The sequence below is a fragment of the Medicago sativa genome, chromosome 6 (genome assembly GCF_051527215.1).
Source record: "Medicago sativa cultivar Bolivia chromosome 6, Bolivia_mono, whole genome shotgun sequence".
NCBI lineage: Eukaryota > Viridiplantae > Streptophyta > Magnoliopsida > Fabales > Fabaceae > Medicago > Medicago sativa.
In genome coordinates this window covers 11,050,101-11,070,231 of record NC_140754.1, presented here as the reverse complement: position 1 = coordinate 11,070,231, position 20,131 = coordinate 11,050,101, and the positions used below count along the sequence as shown (strand labels likewise).

General features: G+C 32.6%; 2 long non-coding RNA genes across 2 annotated transcripts; both read left to right on the top strand.

Annotated features, from left to right (window-relative positions):
• Positions 1-4,664: 4,664 nt before the first annotated feature.
• LOC146912791 (uncharacterized) lies at positions 4,665-5,626 on the top strand. Its single transcript, XR_015016605.1, has 3 exons — positions 4,665-4,747; positions 4,879-4,947; positions 5,093-5,626. It is a non-coding gene; the product is annotated as an uncharacterized LOC146912791 (long non-coding RNA).
• Positions 5,627-10,597: 4,971 nt separating this feature from the next.
• Positions 10,598-13,016, top strand: LOC146912790 (uncharacterized). Its single transcript, XR_015016485.1, has 3 exons — positions 10,598-10,880; positions 11,104-11,172; positions 12,489-13,016. It is a non-coding gene; the product is annotated as an uncharacterized LOC146912790 (long non-coding RNA).
• The last annotated feature ends 7,115 nt before the right edge of the window (positions 13,017-20,131 follow it).

Here is a 20,131-nt window from a genome sequence, read left to right as displayed (position 1 = left end):
TCATTAAATAAATGAACCTAAAAAGTAAATTTTGCTTATATTTAAAAACGGAGGGAGTATTAACCTTTTTGTGATTTTTATTTTTGACAATTTCGAAAACCTCACTCACTATAAAGGTGTCAACAATAGATTAGGTGTTCTAGTAAAAGAAATAATAGATCTATTGTTTATATTTTTAAAACAAAAAGAACCAAACTTGATTTAAAACCCTACGTCAATCAAGTTAATCATTAGAAATAAAAAATCACTAGTCTAAATACCCGGCGTTGCCCGGGTTAATTATTATAAGCAAATTTTTGTGTTTGGGCAAACATAAATATATTAGGTTGAAATAATTTAAATTCATAAATAAAATTCATTAAACAACATAACATATTAATGGTTAAAATCCTTTAACCAACAAATATTGACTTTAGTTTCGCACCTAAATAAGCTATCAATACTTGGCTTATAGTGGTAGAAAATAATATTCATAGTCTGCATCATAAATAAAATAATATGTTAAAAGGTATAATACTTTGCCATAAAATAAAATTTTAAAGACGTATGAAAATAAAGAAGTATTAGAATATTTGGTTTGAAGTTATTGGACTTCAGGAATATTAACATTAATTATTGTAAAAAAAAAAGTCTACAGAAACAATAGATATATACAAACGATGACAAAACATGATAGGAATGAAAAGCGAGCAGAAATATTAGGGATTGCTGCATTTTAGAGGGAATTTGTTAGGTTAAAGTGATGCACTGAATTTTAGATGGAATTTGTTAGGTTAAATTGCTGCTAACCTAACACAGCATTTTAAAGGGAGATTATTAGGTTAAGTTGCTGCAGACCTAATAAAATTATAAAAAAAAAAAAGGCAAGAGGATATGAATAAAATTGGTGCGATGCATTTTTTAGATGAAATTTGTTAGGTTAAATAATTGCAAACCTAATAAAGCAAATGAGCGGGAAAAAATTAGGTTAAATTGTTGCAGACCTAACAAAATTAATAAATAAGAAAAAATTAGGTTAAATTGCTGCAGACGTAACAAAATTAATAAATAAGGATAAGTGTAGAAAAAAAAAGGCAAGAGGACAGAATGTTGGTGCGATGCATTTTTTTAGATAGAATTTGTTAGGTTAAATAATTGCAAACCTAATAAAGCAAATGAGCGGGAAAAAATTAGGTTAAATTGCTGCAGACGTAACAAAATTAATAAAGTGTAGAAAAAAAAAAGGCAAGAGGATAGAATGAAATTGGTGCGATGCATTTTTTTAGATGGAATTTGTCAGTTAAATAATTGCAAACCTAATAAAGCAAATGAGCGGGAAAAAATTAAGTTAAATTGTTGTAGATGTAACAAAATTAATAAATAAGGATTTTTAGATGGAATTTGTAAGATTAAATAATTGCAAACCTAATAAAACAAATGAGCGGGAAAAAATTAGGTTAAGTTGCTGTAATAAAATTAATAAATAAGGATTTGCGGAAGCCTACCTCAACATTTGTAAATGATTATTAGCTAGTGTAAATCTTGCGGCCAGCGTTAGTATTCAGAGAGTTGGTCCTCAGAGAGTTGGTCCATGCCATGGATATTTGTAAAGGCGTCACAAGCATGAAATTGAATGAAACCGAAAGAAATAACAACTACAAATTGAACATTTAATAACTAGTGCAAATCTCATTGCTAGGGTTAATGGTCAATGTGATTGGATCATTTAATTAACATTTGTAAACGTGAAAAACCCATTAAGAGCAAGTTATAATCGAATAAAAATCAAGGGTTAAATATGTTTTTGGTCCCTATAAATATGTCAACTTTTCGTTTTAATCCGTCTAAAATTTTCCTTCAACTTTTAGTCCCTATAAAATTTTCAATCTTCACTTTTGGCCCCTCTTTTAAAGTAAACTCATATGTAGAATTCATATTTTTTAATAAAATTTTCCAGAAAAATTCAAAATATTATAAGAATCACTCCAAAAAAAATTTAGAATTTTTTAACAAAATATGAATTTAATATGAATTTTTATATTTTTTACGGTTAAAAATTCATATTTAATTTGTGTTTTGTTAAAAAATTCTAGGGTTAAATATGTTTTTGGTCCCTACATTTTACGCGATTTTGATAATAGTCCCTACCTTTCAATAAATGTTTTTAAAATCCCTATATTTTTTCTTTGTTAGTGCAATTGGTCCCTATCATCAGTGCCGTGTTGATGAAACGCAAGCCATCATAACAAGTTCAACCCCACCCCACCAAATCTCCACCACAACACCTTCCACACCCGCAACAGCAAGCACTTTCAACGATAACAGCATCGCTTTCGGCCTCCAAATCTTCCCCTCTAAACCAACATATTTCATCGGAAATGTGACGAACACCGGCGATCCGCATCTACGACGTTGCGGAGAAAGATCGTGGTGAAGTTCCCCGCCGTTTTTCGGCGAGATTGAACCGCCAACATTGGCATCACGTTAAAAATTTGATAACAGAGACTATTTACGCTAATAGAGGAAAAAATGTAGGGATTTTAAACACATTTATTGAAATGTAGGGACTATTCTCAAAATCGCGTAAAATGTAGGGACCAAAAACATATTTAACCCAAAATTATAATTTTTTTCAGGAAATTGTTTTAGAATATTTTACACATTTCTGCACAATTTCATTAAAAAATACATAAATTAAGTTGAAAATAGGGACCAAAAGTAGTGATTGAAAATTCTATAGGGACCAAAAAATGAAGGAAAATTTTAGAGGGACTAAAACGAAAAGTTGACATATTTATAGGCACCAAAAACATATTTAACCCAAAAATCAAATAGAGTAATTCTATTCAAAAGTACCCATTGATTAGGTTCAAACAGTTGCAGAGAGGGTAATCCCAATGACATAACCATAGGAAATTAGCTACTCAGATTATTCTCAACATAAACCAAAGAATATGTAAAGAAATACATGAATTGTTATCATTGTGGGTCAATTCCTCGCCTCTAGGATGCCTCGGTCGTTGGTAGCCTTCCAAAATCGTGGCTTCACCTTTCTCCCGTCAACAGTGCGTTTTTTTTTCTTCAAGTGAATAATACGTGTACGACACGCACCATCTCCTACTCTTGGCGTCTTGGGCAGTAGCGACCTGATCTACTTTGGTTCTCTTCATGATGGCATGATGTGTGGCTCATAGCATGTGTCACGTTTTAATCAGCAATTGACTCCTCTGTATTTATTCATCCCTTGTCTCATTAGTCCCATAGTTTTTATAACAAACAATCAATCAAACCCTCATTAAAATGATAATCGATGTTGAACGGTTTATGGTATCGCACTAGCCCATGAGGAGACGATATAAAAATACTTACTTTTGATTGATAGAAAAATACTACATCTAAATGGCGCCGTTGTCGGGGACTGGCGTTTAGATATCATAACGATGCAGCAATTTTTATCGTTTTAAGCAATTTTGCACATATTTATTCTTGTATATATATATATCATTTATTATCCTTGGTGTTGCTAACTACTTTGGTATAGTCTTGAACTTTGTTTATGCGAGGTAAGGTTCCGGAGGATCAACTGCTCTTTGACTCCGAGATCGAAAGAACCGCAAGAAAGAACAATAGCAAAACAAGACGAGAAAAGAGATTCGCCATGCAAAAGCAACTTGAAGGAACCTCTATTTCTATTCCTTCACCATCTCCGATAATTTAAGAAGTCATGGCTGAACAAGAAATTCCAATTCCGCAAGCTAGAAATCAAAAAGTTCATCCACCCGAGGGTGATGGTAATGCAAACACCAACAATGTGTTACCATGCTACAGTAGTACAATGCGACTTGCTCGTCTCGGAAAGCAAAAGACAAAGCAATCTGAGATGAAATCCGGCATGCTACAACTTTTATATGCTAACCCCTTTTCAGGTTTAGATCATGAGGATCCATTTCAACATCTCACCAAATTCTATTAGCTAGCCGGTACACTTGGTGAAACTAAAGATGAAGAAGAAGAGGATGCCGTGTCTATGAGATTGTTTCCTCACTCAATCATCGGAAAGGCTAAGGAATGGTACTTGGATCAGACACCGCAAGTGATGATCAACTGGAATGTCTTAGAAGAAAAAAAAATTGCAAGGTTTTTCCCAGCTAACAGACACATGGAAGCCAAGACCACACTTTCTGTATTCTCTCAAGGTAAAAAAGACTCGTGTCATCTCATATTTTGCTTTTGGTTCGATTTTCAATGAAATATCATATTTAGTTTAATTTTTTGGTACATGCCATGTTTTATTTTAAAATGAAAAATATTAAGTCTTCAAAAAAAATTCCCTTCAAAAATAAAATTTCTTTGCTCATGAAAAAATGTTTTTTTACAAAAAAATATATATATATATTTTTACTCGCATCAAGTAATAATTTTACTATTGTAAAGAAAAAGTAATAATTTGACTAAAAACATCCTTCAAATTTTTTTTTTGCCTAAAAACAAACCCTAAAAGAAAATTGCCTAAAAACTATCCTATAAATACTGTCAAAAAAAAAAAAAAACCAAATCAATGAGCTGAATGAATACCAAACTTTTCCGAAATTTGCGATACGTATCTTGTGAAGTTTGTTATGGCCTTGAGGGAACATCTCTTTTAAATATTGCTACTCAAATAATTAGTCATTAACCTAATTGACTCAAGTTCTGCCAAAGAGAAGATCAAGTGATTATTGATTACGATGGAAGCAAAATTGAATTCCTCTACTCCATTTAATCCAAGGTACTAGATCTCTTTAATATTTTTTTATTTTATTTTTTAATTCTACTCTTCCTTTACTTTTAGGGTACTCTTTAAGGATTCATAGTTGTGAAATTATTCATTGAAAACTTCGATTTCCAATGCATTGATAGTGAAAAAAGCGTGAAATATCAAGTGATTGAGATGGAAGAATCTAAATCCTCTAATCCAGTTAAACCAAGGTACTCTCAATCCCTTTAATTTACCTTCATAAAATATTTACCTATTCTTTGTATCTTTTAATTTCTTTAGGTTCCACAACAAAACTAAAACAAAACGAAAACACAAAAATCAATGTATGTATCTAATTATCTCATTAATTTATAGGTCCATGATCAGCAACCTAGATGAGAGCTTTGAGCAAGTAGTTGTGTCAGCAATGATATTATCCATACTTTTGATTATCTTCTTATTCCTAAAGGACTCATCATTCGCTGGTAAATTCATAGCACAACATGACACTATAGTGATGCTCTCACTCTGTGCTCTTGCTTTAGTTTTTCAAGTAATACTATTACTAGTTATTACACTACAACATCGTTCCAACAACAACAACAACAAGAAAACCGATATCTTTGAAATCTTATGCAGTCTGTTGCTATCAATTGTGACATCAATTTGTGAAGTCTGGGTTGTTTCGCACTGCGCTGCTGCGAACATCACTTTTATGCTAATGTGCATCACAGTTTCATGGTTTGTCATCTTTAACTGGGAAGAGATATCTACTAGAGAAACGAAGACATTGAAAGAAGAAAATTGTTTTTTTCTTATATTTGCCCTTCTTCTCTGCACATTTCTTATACTGCTAGAATTAAGTTATTAGTTTAGTTTTTTTTTATTATTTTTGGTACAATATTCTAGTTTTTCTTTAATTTCAATTTTCTATTGGTTTTAATGACACATTATTAATCATTTCAATTCTCTATTGTTTTGAATGACAAATTCTTAATCTAATTACACTATGCATCATTCAGATGTTTATCCTTTGGTTTTTAGGAGTTTTTCTTTGAGGAGTAGGTTTTTGTTATTAGGGGCTTTCTTTGTTTTGCACTATTCAAAAGTTTCTATTATCGGAAGAAAAAAACTTAAACGCGGACCAAATAAATGCCCTTATACACACCCAAGAGGGTTCAAATAAGATGACACGAGTCTCTTCTAAAATTTGAGGTCTCATATGATTTGAGGAATTAGTCTTCACAATTGTACGCGGAGGATGCCTAATTTAAAAAATAATAATAAATAATTAACCCCGTTATGCGGCGAGGGGATTCCTTTATTATTTTACTCTTTTGTTATACTTATATGTATTGTGCTTTCACCAAAAATTACAAAATTAACATGGAAACAATGACATACATAGTATAAATAATCATTATAAATTACCTTTTTGTGACTCACTCTAAAGGTGTCAACAATAGATCAAGTGTTCTAGTAAAAGAAACAATAGATCACGTGTTTTGATTTGTAAAACAAAAGAACCAAACTTGATTTAAAACCCTAACTCAATCAATTAATTAGAAATAACAAATCAATTTGCGGAAGTGTACCATTTGTAAATGATTATTAGCTAGTGTAAATCACGTGGCGAGCGTTAGTATTCAGAGAGTTGGTCCATGCCATGGATATCTATAAACACATCACAAGCATGAAATTGAATGAAACCAAAAGAAATAGCTACTACAAATTGAACATTTAATAACCAGTGCAAATCTCAGTGGTAGAGTTAATAGTTAATGTGATTGGATCATTTAGACTTAATACATTATTTGGTCCCTTAACTTATTTTCAGTTTTCAATTTGGTCCCCTGACTATTAAACAACGTTCCAAATTGGTCATTTATCTTCTTTCCATCATTCAATTTGGTCCTATTTGAATGATGGAAAGAAGATAAATGACCAAATTTGGAACGTTTAATAGTTAGGGGACCAAATTGAAAACTGAAAATAAGTTAACCAAATGATGTATTAAGCCGATCATTTAATTAACATTCTTAAACGTATAAAACACATTAAGAGCAGGTTATAATCGAATAAAAGCAAATAGAGTAATTCTATTCAAAAGTATTGATTTATTGCGTACAAACAGTTGTAGAGAGGGTAATCCAAATGACCTAACCCTAGGAAATTAGCTACTTAGATTATTCTAAACATAAACCAAAGAATATGTAAAGAAATACATGAACTGTGATAACCGTGGGTCAATTCCTCGCCTCTAGGATGCCTCTGGTCGTTGGTAGCCTTTCAAAATTGTGCTTTTTCACCTTTCGCCCATCGTCAGAGCGTTTTTTTTTCCTTCGAATGAGGCAAGGCATCTATGTTTATAGGCGTGTAAAACCCTAATTTTTTTGGAACAATACGTGTACGACACGCACCAGCTCCTACTCTTGGCGTCTTAGGAAGTAGCGTTTGTTTACCGTAATGAAAATCACTTTTCTTAAAAGAAATTTAGTTTGTTTGATACAACTACATAAAAGGGATTTTTTGTTACAAAATTAGTTCAATCTTTTAAACTATATTTTCTCTCTCCTCTAAAAAAAATATATATTTTGAGAAGCTGTTGTTAACAGCTTCTCATTTGAAGTTGATTTTGTTAGATTCTGATTTTTTTTAAAAAGTTGTAACAAACGGATTTAAAACTCTTTAAAGTGATTTTTTTTCTTAAAAAAACTATAACAAACGAAAAATCACTTTTATTTTAATGCGTAACAAAAATGCAATGAATGAATACCAAACTTTTCCAAAACTTGCAATACTTATCTTCTTAAGTTTGTTATGGCTTTGCGGGAACATCTTTTTAAATAGTCCTACTCTAATAATTAGTCATTAACCTGATTGACTCAAGTGCTGCCAAAGAAGGGAAGATCAAGTGATTATTGATTACGATGGAAGAAAAATTGAAGTCCTCTACTCCATTTAATCCAAGGTACTAGATCTCTTTAATATTTTTTATTTTATTTTTTAATTCTACTCTTCCGGTATTTTTAGGGTACTCTTTAAGGATTCATAGTTAAGAAATTATTCACTGAAAAAGTCTAATACTTCGATTTTCAATGTATTAAATGTACAAATTTTCATAAAAATTTACTATCTAAAGTGCATAAAGAGGACCATTAGGGCACTTGTTAGCGTTTCCTTTTCTATATATATGCAAATCGAGAAAGCTATATATAGATGTATATATATGTATATCTCATGAGCATATATAAAAAAAAAATCTCATGAACATATATACATGAATCGTTATTATTTTTTATAGTGAAAAAAGCATGAAACATCAAGTGATTGAGATGGAAGAATCTAAATCCTCTAATCCAGTTAACCCAACGTACTCAATCCCTTTGATTTACCTTCATACAATATTTACTATTCTTTCTGTCTTTTAATTTCTTTAGGTTACACAACAAAACAAAAACTCAAAAATCAATGTATGTATCTAATTATCTCATTAATTTATAGGTTCATGATCAACAACGTAGATGAGAGCTTTCTGCAAGTACTTGTGTCCGCAGGGCAATTATCCATGCTTTTGATTATCTGCGTAGCCCTAAAGATGTCATCATTTGCTGGTAAATTCATGGCACAACATGACACTATAGTGATGCTCTCACTTTGTGCTCTTGTTTTAGTTTTTCAAATAATAATATTTGTTACACTACAACATCGTTCCAACAACAATGACCACAACAACAATATACTTGCAATCTTATGCGTTCTGTTGCTATCAAGTGTGACATCAACTATAGAAGTCTTTGTTGTTTCGCGTACCGCTGCGGTTATCACTTCTATCCTATGGTGCATCACACTTTCATGGTTTGTCGTCTTTAATTGGGAAGAGATCTCTACTAAAAATGCACCAGGAGAAGGAGAAACAAAGACAATGATAGAATATAGTTGTTCAGTTCTGGTAGCTGTCTTTACTTTCTACGCATTTGTTTTTGTACTGCTAAAGTAAAGTTAGTTTAGTTTTTTTTATTTTTGGTACAATATTCTAGTTTTCTTTAATTTCAATTTTCTATTGGTTTTAATGACACATTATTAATCATTTCAAGTCTCTATTGTTTTGAATGACAAATTCTTAATCTAATTACACTATGCATCATTTAGACGTTTATCCTTTGGTTTTTAGTCTAGAGTCTAGACTATCTCCGGTGTGTTCTTTAGGAGTTATTTTACTCTTTGGTTATATGTATTGTGCTTTTACCAAAAATAACAAAATTAAACATGGACACAATGGCACTCATAGTATAAATAATCACTATAAATGACCTTTTTTGTGATTTTTATTGTTGACAATTTTGAAAACCTCACTCACTCTAAAGGTGTCAACAATAGATCAAGTGTTCTAGTAAAAGAAACAATAGATCACGTGTTTTTATTTGTAAAACAAAAGAACCAAAATTGATTTAAAACCCTAACTCAATCAAGTTAATCGTTAGAAATAACAAATCAATTTGCGGAAGCGTACCTCAACATTTGTAAATGATTATTAGATAGTGTAATTCTTGCGGCCAGCATTAGTATAGTATTCAGAGAACCAAAAGAAATAACTACTACAAATTGAACATTTAATAACCTGAAGAACCAATTAACCGGTAGTGGGTTATCAAAATTATGAGACGTGTCTTGTTTGTGGAGCGTGTGTCAATAAGCGTGTGATAGAGTTGACGGTAGCATTTCTCATGTAAGTATAGAGGATATGCGAGCCTTTTGGAATCATTCTAAACAAATAAAAGTCATTCTCTTGAAGATCATCAACAAACTAATATAATCCAAAATCAATCAATAATGTAAAAAGATAGTACTTTCTAAAGTGGAGAACAAACTAACAAGCACATTCTAGTTTAATGCTCAAAATTTAGTTACAGTTTAAAATTGTAACTAAATCAAAAAACAAATTTTACTATTTAGATTTTGTAACATTATTTGATAAATGTTAGGGAAAGTTCGTGTTATCCAATGGTTTTAGTAACCCTTGAGAGTCTTATTAGGAACAATTAAAAATTGTTACCTTTTTTAGTATCTAATTCGTAGCCAATCTCTAGCAATCAATTTTAGATGTAATTTTTATCTAATTCTAGGCATAAATGTTACTAAATGTTAAATAGTTTTTTTTTTTTTTAGGGAAACAAGCTTATAGGTTTTCTTTATTAACGAAAGAAGTTATATAATGTGGAATATTTAAGAAGTAACTGAAAACTAGCATGACATAGTGCTTCCTTAGCTAAACTATGGGCAACACCATTGACTTGTCTCCTAATGAACTTCACGTCTGAGTTTGCTAAATCAGTCATCAATAAGTGTCTACAATCATGAATTATGACCATAAAATCAGAGACACCATCCCCTTTGTAAATATTGTCTGCTACAACTTTAGAGTTTGTTTTAAAATCAGAGACACCATCCCCTTTTATTTTAAAATGAATAATTAAGTCAGTCTTCAAATAAAAATAATAATAATTTGGCCAAATAGCATAGAGGGTGGAAATTCACGCCTTAGCGAATAACTGAGAAATCGGAGTTCAAACACGGTATTTTCATATGGAAATTGCTGGATCTGAAAGAGAATGCCACGAGGATTTCATGAACCTTGATTTTAATGAAAATCTTCCCTAAATTACACCCATGCCCCCCTTTTTTCTGGCCAGGAAACAACTGTATTGGCTGAATGGTTTTTGGGATACGCTCTGGACAAAATTATTCTAGACAAATAGCATTGCTATTTTCGTATATAATGTGATGTCTCATCTGAGACAAGTTGACTAGGATTATAAAAACATTTTTACTGGCATCAAGTAATAATTTCTCCATCGTAAAGAAAAAGTAATAATTTGCCTAAAAACTATCCTAAAAATACTGGAAGAAAAAAAAAACAAAAACAACCTTATCTTGAGCACATACGTTAAACTAAATGAATGAATACCAAACTTCTCCAAAATTTGCGATACTTATCTTGTGGAGTTTGTTATGGCCTTGCGGGAACATCTTTTTAAATATTGCTAGTCAAATAATTAGTCATTAACCTAATTGACTCAAGTGCTGCCAAAGAAGGGAAGATCAAGGGATTATTGATTACGATGGAAGAAAAATTGAAGTCCTCTACTCCATTTAATCCAAGGTACAAGATCTCTTCAATATTTTTTATTTTATGTTTTAATTCTACTCTTCCTTTACTTTTAGGGTTCTTTAAGGATTCATGGTTAAGAAATTATTCATTGAAAAAACTTAATACTATCCATAGTCCTCGTTAGTATTTCCCTCTCTCTATATATGCAAATCGAGAAAGCTATATATAGATGTATATATATGTATATCTCATGCATTGTTATTATTTGTGATAGTGAAAAAAGCATGAAACATCAAGTGATTGAGATGGAAGAATCTAAATCCTCTGATCCAGTTAACCCAAGGTACTCAATCCCTTTAATTTACCTTCATACAATATTTACTATTCTTTGTGTCTTTTTGTGTCTTTTAATTTCTTTAGACTTTGTTTGGGAGTTGGGTTTTGGAGGGGAGGAGAGGGGAAGGAAAGGCTTATGGAGAGGTAAACCCTTACTTGGGAGATTTAAAAAACATGAATAGGTTTTGGGAGGTTTTAGGAGGTTTTGAAGGGCTTCATTTGTCCAATTTTAAAGTTCTTTAAGTAAAATAGTAAAATTATCACATAAGTCTTCCATCTCCTTTCCTTGGTTTCTTTAACTCTCAAACAAGGGGAAGGTTTTCCCCTCCTTTCTCCCTTCCCTCCCTTCCCTTCCCCTCCTAAGCCTTTCCTTCCCCTCCCCTCAAAATGGAAACAAGCCTTAGGCTTTGTTTGCGAGTTTGGAGGTGAGGGGATGTAGGCATGGCAACAAAACTCATACCCGTGGTTACCCACCCGAACCAAACCCAATTTGACGGGTTTTCCCCATTTTGACTGGGTTTGGGTATGGGTTTGGGTTTTCCCCGATTTCAAAACACGGGTATGGGACGGGTAACGGGTATATAGGTACTCACCCCAAACCCATACCCAAACCCGTCCCAAATGCATAAAACTATTTTATGTTGATATGCCATGTTATTCTGTTTGATAATTGCCGTGTTATAAAAGCTACCATTGGTATTTAAAGGAGCAACTAAATCATTCGGTCTAAAAAATGTTAAAGTGAACATATTGTTGGATAATGCATTACAATATTTCACTACGGATTGCAAAAAAACTTATATTTTTTATTAAAAAAATATTATTCAATGCGGGGACGGGGATGAGGCGGGGATACCCGAACCCGTTGGGGACGGGGATGGGGTTCAATTTCTCATCCCCGTTGGGTATGGGTAGGGTAACGGGTAAGTATATGAGAATCGGGTATGGGGATGGGGAATGTAAAACCCGTCCCCACCCTGCCCCATTGCCATGCCTAAGGGGATGTGAAGGCTTTGAGAGGTAGAAAATATGAGGGAAAATGGAGAAATTTTTCAAATTTTTTAAAAGAATGGATTTTTAGAGAATAATAAAATAATGCATATGATTGCCACATTTTTTATTTTAAAAATAATATAACAACATAGAGTAGATTTGAAGAATTCATATAAACCCCCTCCCATTTTCCTCTATTTCTTCAACTTGCTTATTCCTTTTTTCCCAAGCCTTCCCCTCCCTTCCCCTCTAAACTCGCAAACAAAGTCTTAGTCTTAGGTTACACAACAAAAATCAATGTATGTATCTAACTATCTCATTAATATATAGGTACATGATCAGCAACGTAGATGAGAGCCTTGAGGAAGTAGTTGTGTCCACAATGACATCATCCATGATTTTGATTATCTTCTTAGCCCTAAAGAGGTCATCATTTGGTGGTGAATTCTTGGCAGAAAATGACACTATAGTGATGCTCTCACTCTGTGCTATTGTTTTAGTTTTTCACAAAACACTACTTATTACACTACAACATCGTACCAACAACATCAACAAGAACAACGATATCTTTGAAATCATATGCAGTCTGTCGGTATCAATTGTGATAACAATTGTAGAAGTCTGGGTTATTTCACACACCGCTGCTGCGATCATCACTTTTATCCTATCGTGCATCACAATTTCATGGTTTGTCGTCTTTAACGGGGAAGTTGTCTTTAACTGGGAAGAGATCTATACTAAAGATGTAACAAAGACATTGAAAGAATATAAAAATTGTTTTGCTCTTGTAGTTGTCCTTCTTTACTACACAATTCTTATACTGCTAATTATTTAAGTTAGTTTAGTTTTTTTTATTTTTGGTACAATATTCTAGTTTTCTTTAATTTCAATTTTCTATTGGTTTTAATGACACATTATTAATCGTTTCAATTCTCTATTGTTTTGAATAACAAATTCTTAATCTAATTACACCATGCATCATTCAGATGTTTATCCTTTGGTTTTTAGTCTAGCGTGTTCTTTAGGAGTTCTCGATGTGTTTTCTTTGAGGAGTTGGTTTTTGTTATTAGGGGCTTTTTTGTTTTGCAGATTATTCAATAGTTTCTAATTATTGGAAGAAAAAAACTTAAACACAGAACAAATAAATGCCCTTATAGGATGCCTCTGGTCGTTGGTAGCCTTCCAAAATCGTGATTTCACCATTCTAGAGAGTTTTTTTTCAATTGAGGCAAGGCCTCTATATTTATATGCATGTAAAACCCTAATTTTTAAGAACAATATGTGTACGACACGCACCAGCTCCTACTCTTGGCGTCTTGGGTAGTAGCGATCTGATCTACTTTGCTTCTCTACATGACATCACGTCTTAATTAGCAAGCGACTCCTCTGTGTTTATTCATCCCTTTGTTTCATTTTGCCTCGCCAAAACGTTTGTAATTATTATACCCTAAAAAATCATGTTGATAATAGTGTAAAAAGCATTGCACATCCACGAAGTTGTTTGGTTTCTGTTATTTGGCATGTTTCAAGGTCTTGTTTTTCATTTTGCTCCCCCATTGCGTATTTGTCGGTTTATTTACAAAATATCAACTAAAACAATGAATAATTTGCTAAAAAGACCGTAAACTATCTCTTAATAGATGTTAAACTACTATAGGACATATTGTCATCACAACCCCACCCTTAAACTTATCTTTTCCTCAAGCAATAAACTTGTAAAATAAAATTCTAAAGTAAAATAACAAGTCTCCCTGAATGATAAGAACAAAAAACATGTTTGTACCTGATCCGAAAAAGGAGTGACCGGCGTTTGATGCATTCTTTTGCTCGAGGATTCTGGTTTTATAGACTTCATGTCAGTTGGTCCAAAGAATTCACCTTGACCAAAAAAAAAATATACAATGAAATTTATATATATATTTGAGCTTAAAGATCTCAATGATCATGATTTAGTGACGGTTATACTAGAGAGCACATGAGATTCTTTTCTTCTTTTCTTTGAACCGTTGAGCGATGCATTTCACATTTGTCCACCTGAGGTAGACTGAGACTTTTTTTAAATTTATATTTATCATGGAGGAGTGTTACTAAATTGAAAAATCTAAAATAACAAGCAATATTAACTTAATTAAACTTAATTAAAACAAAGTGACTTTTTTTTTTTGAAGGAAAAACAAAGTGACTGTCATTATACCTCCATCACAATTATTCAAAAAGTAAAAAAAAAAAAATTGAAGACATATCAAAAAGTGAAATTGGTTCCCCATGCATGCATGATTCAGCTCCTTCATCGACCAACAATAATTCTTCAAGCTTGCAACGGACAATATCACCATTATTCATCTCTGTTGGTTAATTGGTGAGGAAGAATAAGTGAAAAATTCGGAGTTTTAATTTTATTACATATGTATATGTAATACAATTTTCCTACCAACTAAATGGATCAATCATTAATCATTTTGTGTATAATTTTTAATATAATTATTACGAGTAGAGCCAATGTATTTTTTTTTTATAATTTAAGAAATTTTTATTTATAGGTAATGTAAAATCTAACCATATTAAAGCAAATATAAAAAAGAAGTGGTTATATCTTTTTATTGCGCTAATGCGTAAGAATTATAAACAATAGTTTTTGTGAAATTTAGATTATGCTTAAAATTATTTTGATTTTGAATAAAATATAGATATTGATATTTTGCATTTTACCATTGTAACAAATTATACTTATATTTTTCAATAACACAAACAATATAACAAATCTAATATAAATTCTTATTTTTTTGAATGACACCAACAATATAACATTCATAATGACTCAAACTATCATTTACCAACAAATTAATTTGTGAATTATATCACTCATTGTCAAACTAATCATTAAAATTAAATTGGGAGTACGTTCTTTGCACCGCATGGCTGTGTGGACACCACTCTGATAGGATTTCGTCAATGTCATCAAAGCCTGTGTGTATAGTGTATGGTCAATCCACTCCAACATGTTTTTATCGCTTTTTGCTGTGTTTTTTTTATCGCTTTTTGCTCCTGGTTTTCATCATATTTTCTCCTGGATTTCATTCTTTTTTCTCCTTATATTGTGTTACCAAATCACTAAATGTCCCCCAACCATCAACCCTTACTCTTGCAAGTATCTTTCTGGTGAATCGGCATCCACCACCTCTAAATCTAAGGTCTAGGATTTCGACCATGTCGTAAAAAAGATCTCCAAGCACCCTCCTAAAAAGCCAATGTAAAAACTTTTTGTTTTGGTCACTCCACCACTTTCTGGTTTGAGATCTAATAATTGTGTTGAAGTTTTTTTTATTTTTTTTGTTTTGCCTCTTTGCTTATGTTACAATTGTTATTTTTAACATGCTTTAAGTTTACACTTCATGTATTTGCTGAAATGTTAAAAGTTATTCAATTTGTATACCATATTTTGAGTAAGAGGTCGGATGTGCCTACCACCAAATTCAACATTCTCCCAGCCTTGCAGATAACTTGTCAACATGTGTTTGAATTGATTATTACATAGACCATCTAAAGTCAAAATGAGCGAATACCAGCAACAATTTTTTTGAGGATTGCAATTAAAGATTGTGGGTCTTTTATTATTCTTAACTATTGACCATATTTGGAAGGATTTAGTTTAGATGTTAGAATTAAGAGTTTGGTTTGTTAGTATACTTTTTGGCTTCTGAAATTTGTATGGAGCAGTGATATTTGTATAATCATTTGTGATAACTTTTATAACAACCTTCTTAATCTCTGTTTTTATTGGTTAAAAACAATATAGAGATGAAAAGGAAGAGAAATATTAATAAGAATATAATGTGAGTATAGGTCAGTTGTCAAACAATTGTCCCAAAATATTTGTACGAATATCATTTCTCGTTAGTATGAGTATTGATGGCACCTATTTATCTTTAAGATTGTGGTTGGGCATGTCCCAACTCATAGTCAATTTAATTTGATTCAGTCATTTTGGTTGTACTCTTGTTATTTTAGTATTATAATTAGAAATAAGTTTTTCGTCCCTATAAATATAGCCAAATTTGATTTTAGTCCCTAAAAAATTAAACTTCATGCTTTCATCATCACAAAAAAAAATATTAGTTTTTAGTCCTTAATGACCCCTTTATATTCATGTGAATGTCAAAATTATAACACTTTTATGTTCAAATTGAGGCAAGCACCCTCCTAATTAAAAAGCCACTGTAAAAACTTTTTGTTTTGGTCACTCCACCACTTTCTGGTTTGAGATCTAATAATTGTGTTGGAGTTTTTATGATTTTTTTTGTTTTGCCTCTTTGCTTATGTTCAAATTGTTATTTTTAATATGCTTTAAGTTTACACTTCATGTATTTGCTGAAATGTTAAAGAGTGATTCAATTTGTGTACCATATTTTGAGTAAGAGGTCTGATGTGCCTACCACCAAATTCAACATTCTCCCATCCTTGCAGATGACTTATCAACATGTGTTTGAATTGATTATTACGTAGACCATCTATAGTCAAAATGAGTGAACACCAGCAACAAATTTTTCGAGGATTGCAATTAAAGATTGTGGGTCTTTTATTATTCTTAACTATTGGCCATATTTGGAAGGATTTAATTTGGATGTTAGCATTAAGAGTTTGGTTTGTTAGTATACTTTTGGCTTCTGAAATTTGTATAGAGCAGTGATATTTGTATAATCATTTGTGACAACTTTTATAACAACCTTCTTTTTCTATGTTTTTATTGGTCAAAAACAATATAGAGATGAAAATGAAGAGATATATTAATAAGAATATAATTTGAGTATAGGTCAGTTCTCAAACAATTGTCCCAAAATATTTTCACGAATATCATTTCTCGTTCGTATGTGTATTGATGGCACCTATTTATCTTTAAGATTGTGGTTGGGCATGTCCCAACTCATAGTCAATTTAATTTGGTTTAGTCATTTTGGTTGTACTCTTGTTATTTTAGTATTATAATTAGAAATAAGTTTTTGGTCCCTATAAATATAGTCAATTTTGATTTTAGTCCCTAAAAAATTAAACTCCATGCTTTCATCATCACAAAAAAAAAAAAATTAGTTTTTAGTCCTTAATGACCCCTTTATGTTCATGTGAATGTCAAAATTATAACACTTTTATGTTCAAATTGTATCCATATTATGTTCGTTTATTATATTCAACCTTCATATATTCATATTATGTAAAATAAATGTCAAAATTATATCCATTAGCGACCAAAAATAAAACAAATTTTTTTGTAAGGATGAAAACATCTCATTTAATGTTTCAGGGACTAAAATCAAATTTTAATATATTTATAGGGACGAAAAAGTTATTTATCCCTTATAATTAATATCAAGTTGCCCAATACCATTCAAAATCAAGATTATTTTTGTTTATTCTTAAGTTTCGAAAATGTAAATATTTAAATTCAATTTCTAATGGAAATAATTATTGATCAGATTTTATTTATCTCACTTAAATTTGAAAATTAGTACATTGTTCTAAAAATCGATGGTTAACACAAAAAGAAAAAACCGTAAAAGTCAAACTCTTGAGATTTCCAAGATTGAATTTGTGATTTACTCATGATAAATAGAAAACTATTACTTTTCCCACCCTATGTCATACTCATGTGCACTGTGTAATTTCCTAAAATGCCCTTCGGATTATGTAATTCGGAAAAATACGAAATGCAATTTGAAATACGTAATTTGAACTGCTTTGATATATATAAGGAAAATCACCCCTCCCATTTTACAGTTTCACAGTTTCAACTTTTCACTCTCTCTCTCTCTCTCTCTCTCTCTCTCTCTCTCTCTCTCTCTCTCTCTCTCTCTCTCTCTCTCTCTCTCTCTCCCTTATCCCAAAATCTGAACTATACAGATTTGTCCAAACTTGGAGTTTTTTTGCTCAAAACCACCGCATTCGAAGCTTTAACAAACATCAAATTGAAGGTTAGTACTGATTTCTTATGCATGAAGGTTAATTTGGTCGATTTTTTTTCCTGTGCACTGAAGCTGTTCGAATTTCATATTCCAAACTACATTGTTGCAGTTCAGATTATAAAATCTGAATTACATCTGTGTTATTTGTTTTCCTGTGTTGTGTTGTGTTGTGCTTTTTATGTTGATTGCTCTAATATGCATGTTACAGGTATGGATCATGTTGATCGCAGAAGGGGTGATAATGAGGTTATGCACGCTTCCGTTAAGAGAGAGTGTCGAGAGCGTCGGCAGAAGGTGTGTTAATGCTGACGACGAGCCTCAACCTGACCTAAAGTACGATCAAATGGACGTGGATCATCAGGTGGAGGATGTGGGTGATGCTGAGGCTGAGGAGGATGTGGACGATGGCCAGCAGCAGCACGACGATAGAAGGGGAAGCGTGTGCCGGAGCCAGACCTTAAGTCTCTTGATGACTATCCTGGTGGCCTACACGACACTACTCTGCTAACGAGGTATCATGCTTGGTGGAGATCACACTCTTCACATACAAGAGCGCCCAATATGTGGATGCTGTTTATCTGAGGTACTTTAGAGACCTAGAGGTTGTTGCTGGTTTTTCATGGGGAGCTGCTGCACTATCACACTTGTATAGGGAGCTTAACAATGTTTCCTATTGGAACACCAAGCATTTGGGCGGATACATGATTTTGTGGCAAATATAAATAAATAATTATGTTTGTTTTTTCATTCGTAAGTGTTGATTGTTTGTATATTTATATATGGTTGTCTTTGTTGCAGACTTGGGTGTATCAGTATTTCAGGGGTATGGGCAACATAGGCAACAAGGATGTGTGGGGTGGATATCGGGAACATCAGCATCCACGCGCCATGCTATTTGCACCACGAGTACAGAGGCACCTGGATTAGCTGGATCTGGCGGGCGTTGTCATGGGACCATATGGAGAACACCGTCAGACATGTCCGTTTGAGCGGGTCAGCCTTTGCTCCGAATGGCTTAGATAGGTAACCGCAAGGTCATATATCCGCTGGATCGGGTTCTTTGTCAGTTTGGGTACTGGCAGACCGTCCCCATACATCCACATGAGAGTGCACCTCCCCAGGAGACCTTAGTGGATATCACCTACGGCTTTCAGCATTATCTTGATCATGCGCTAACACCTCAGCAGTTAGGTCACCGTGTGTGGAGGTGGAAGAGGGATACATCTGATGATTTTATCTTGTCTCTCATCCACACATGATTCTTTCAAATCAGGAGGTTCTTGTGTCGAGGCCACCAAAGTAGGAGGCCCTTGATGAGATTGTTGCTGAGGAGGATGAAGAGCATGGGTTCTTAGAGATGGGCGAAAGGTTGGACCGTATCAAAGACCATGTATATTCTGTTATGTCCAGTGGTGTGGTGCCGCAAGGGTCTGAGGCATGACAACATTTGGAGGAAGTCTTGAGACAGGTTAATGGTGGGAAGGTTTATCGCCGTAGGCATAATGTTGAGGGTGGCAGGCAGTGGCGGAGCCAGAAAATTTGAATAGTGGGGGCATCATATATATAATTTGTAGTATTTAATATATATTACATTTCATTTTTTAAAGCCGAATATATACATCACAATTGTTCTTTATGATTTGCCATATTTTAAAAATATTGAATAAGTAACACATCTCTCTCTTTTTAGGAAATCTCTCTCTTTGTACCAAAAAAGCACTTCCCACTTTTTCTTCATTTTCTTCCATGAATTTCAATTTCTTATCATGCTTTCTAATTTGTAGTTCATTCAATACAGTTGTCTACTACCACCGTATACACAATTTATTGCAACAACAAATAAAACTCCATGAAAATTAAGAAGAAGAAAAAAAAACTCCATGAAAATTGAAAGGGTCCGCAACATCGATAAATTTTTTAAGCTCTAGCAATGTCTTCAACTGATGCACATTCATATAGGAGATTAAATCAGTTGCATACAAAGAAATAATACTCATTTTTTAGGTCGATGATAATCCA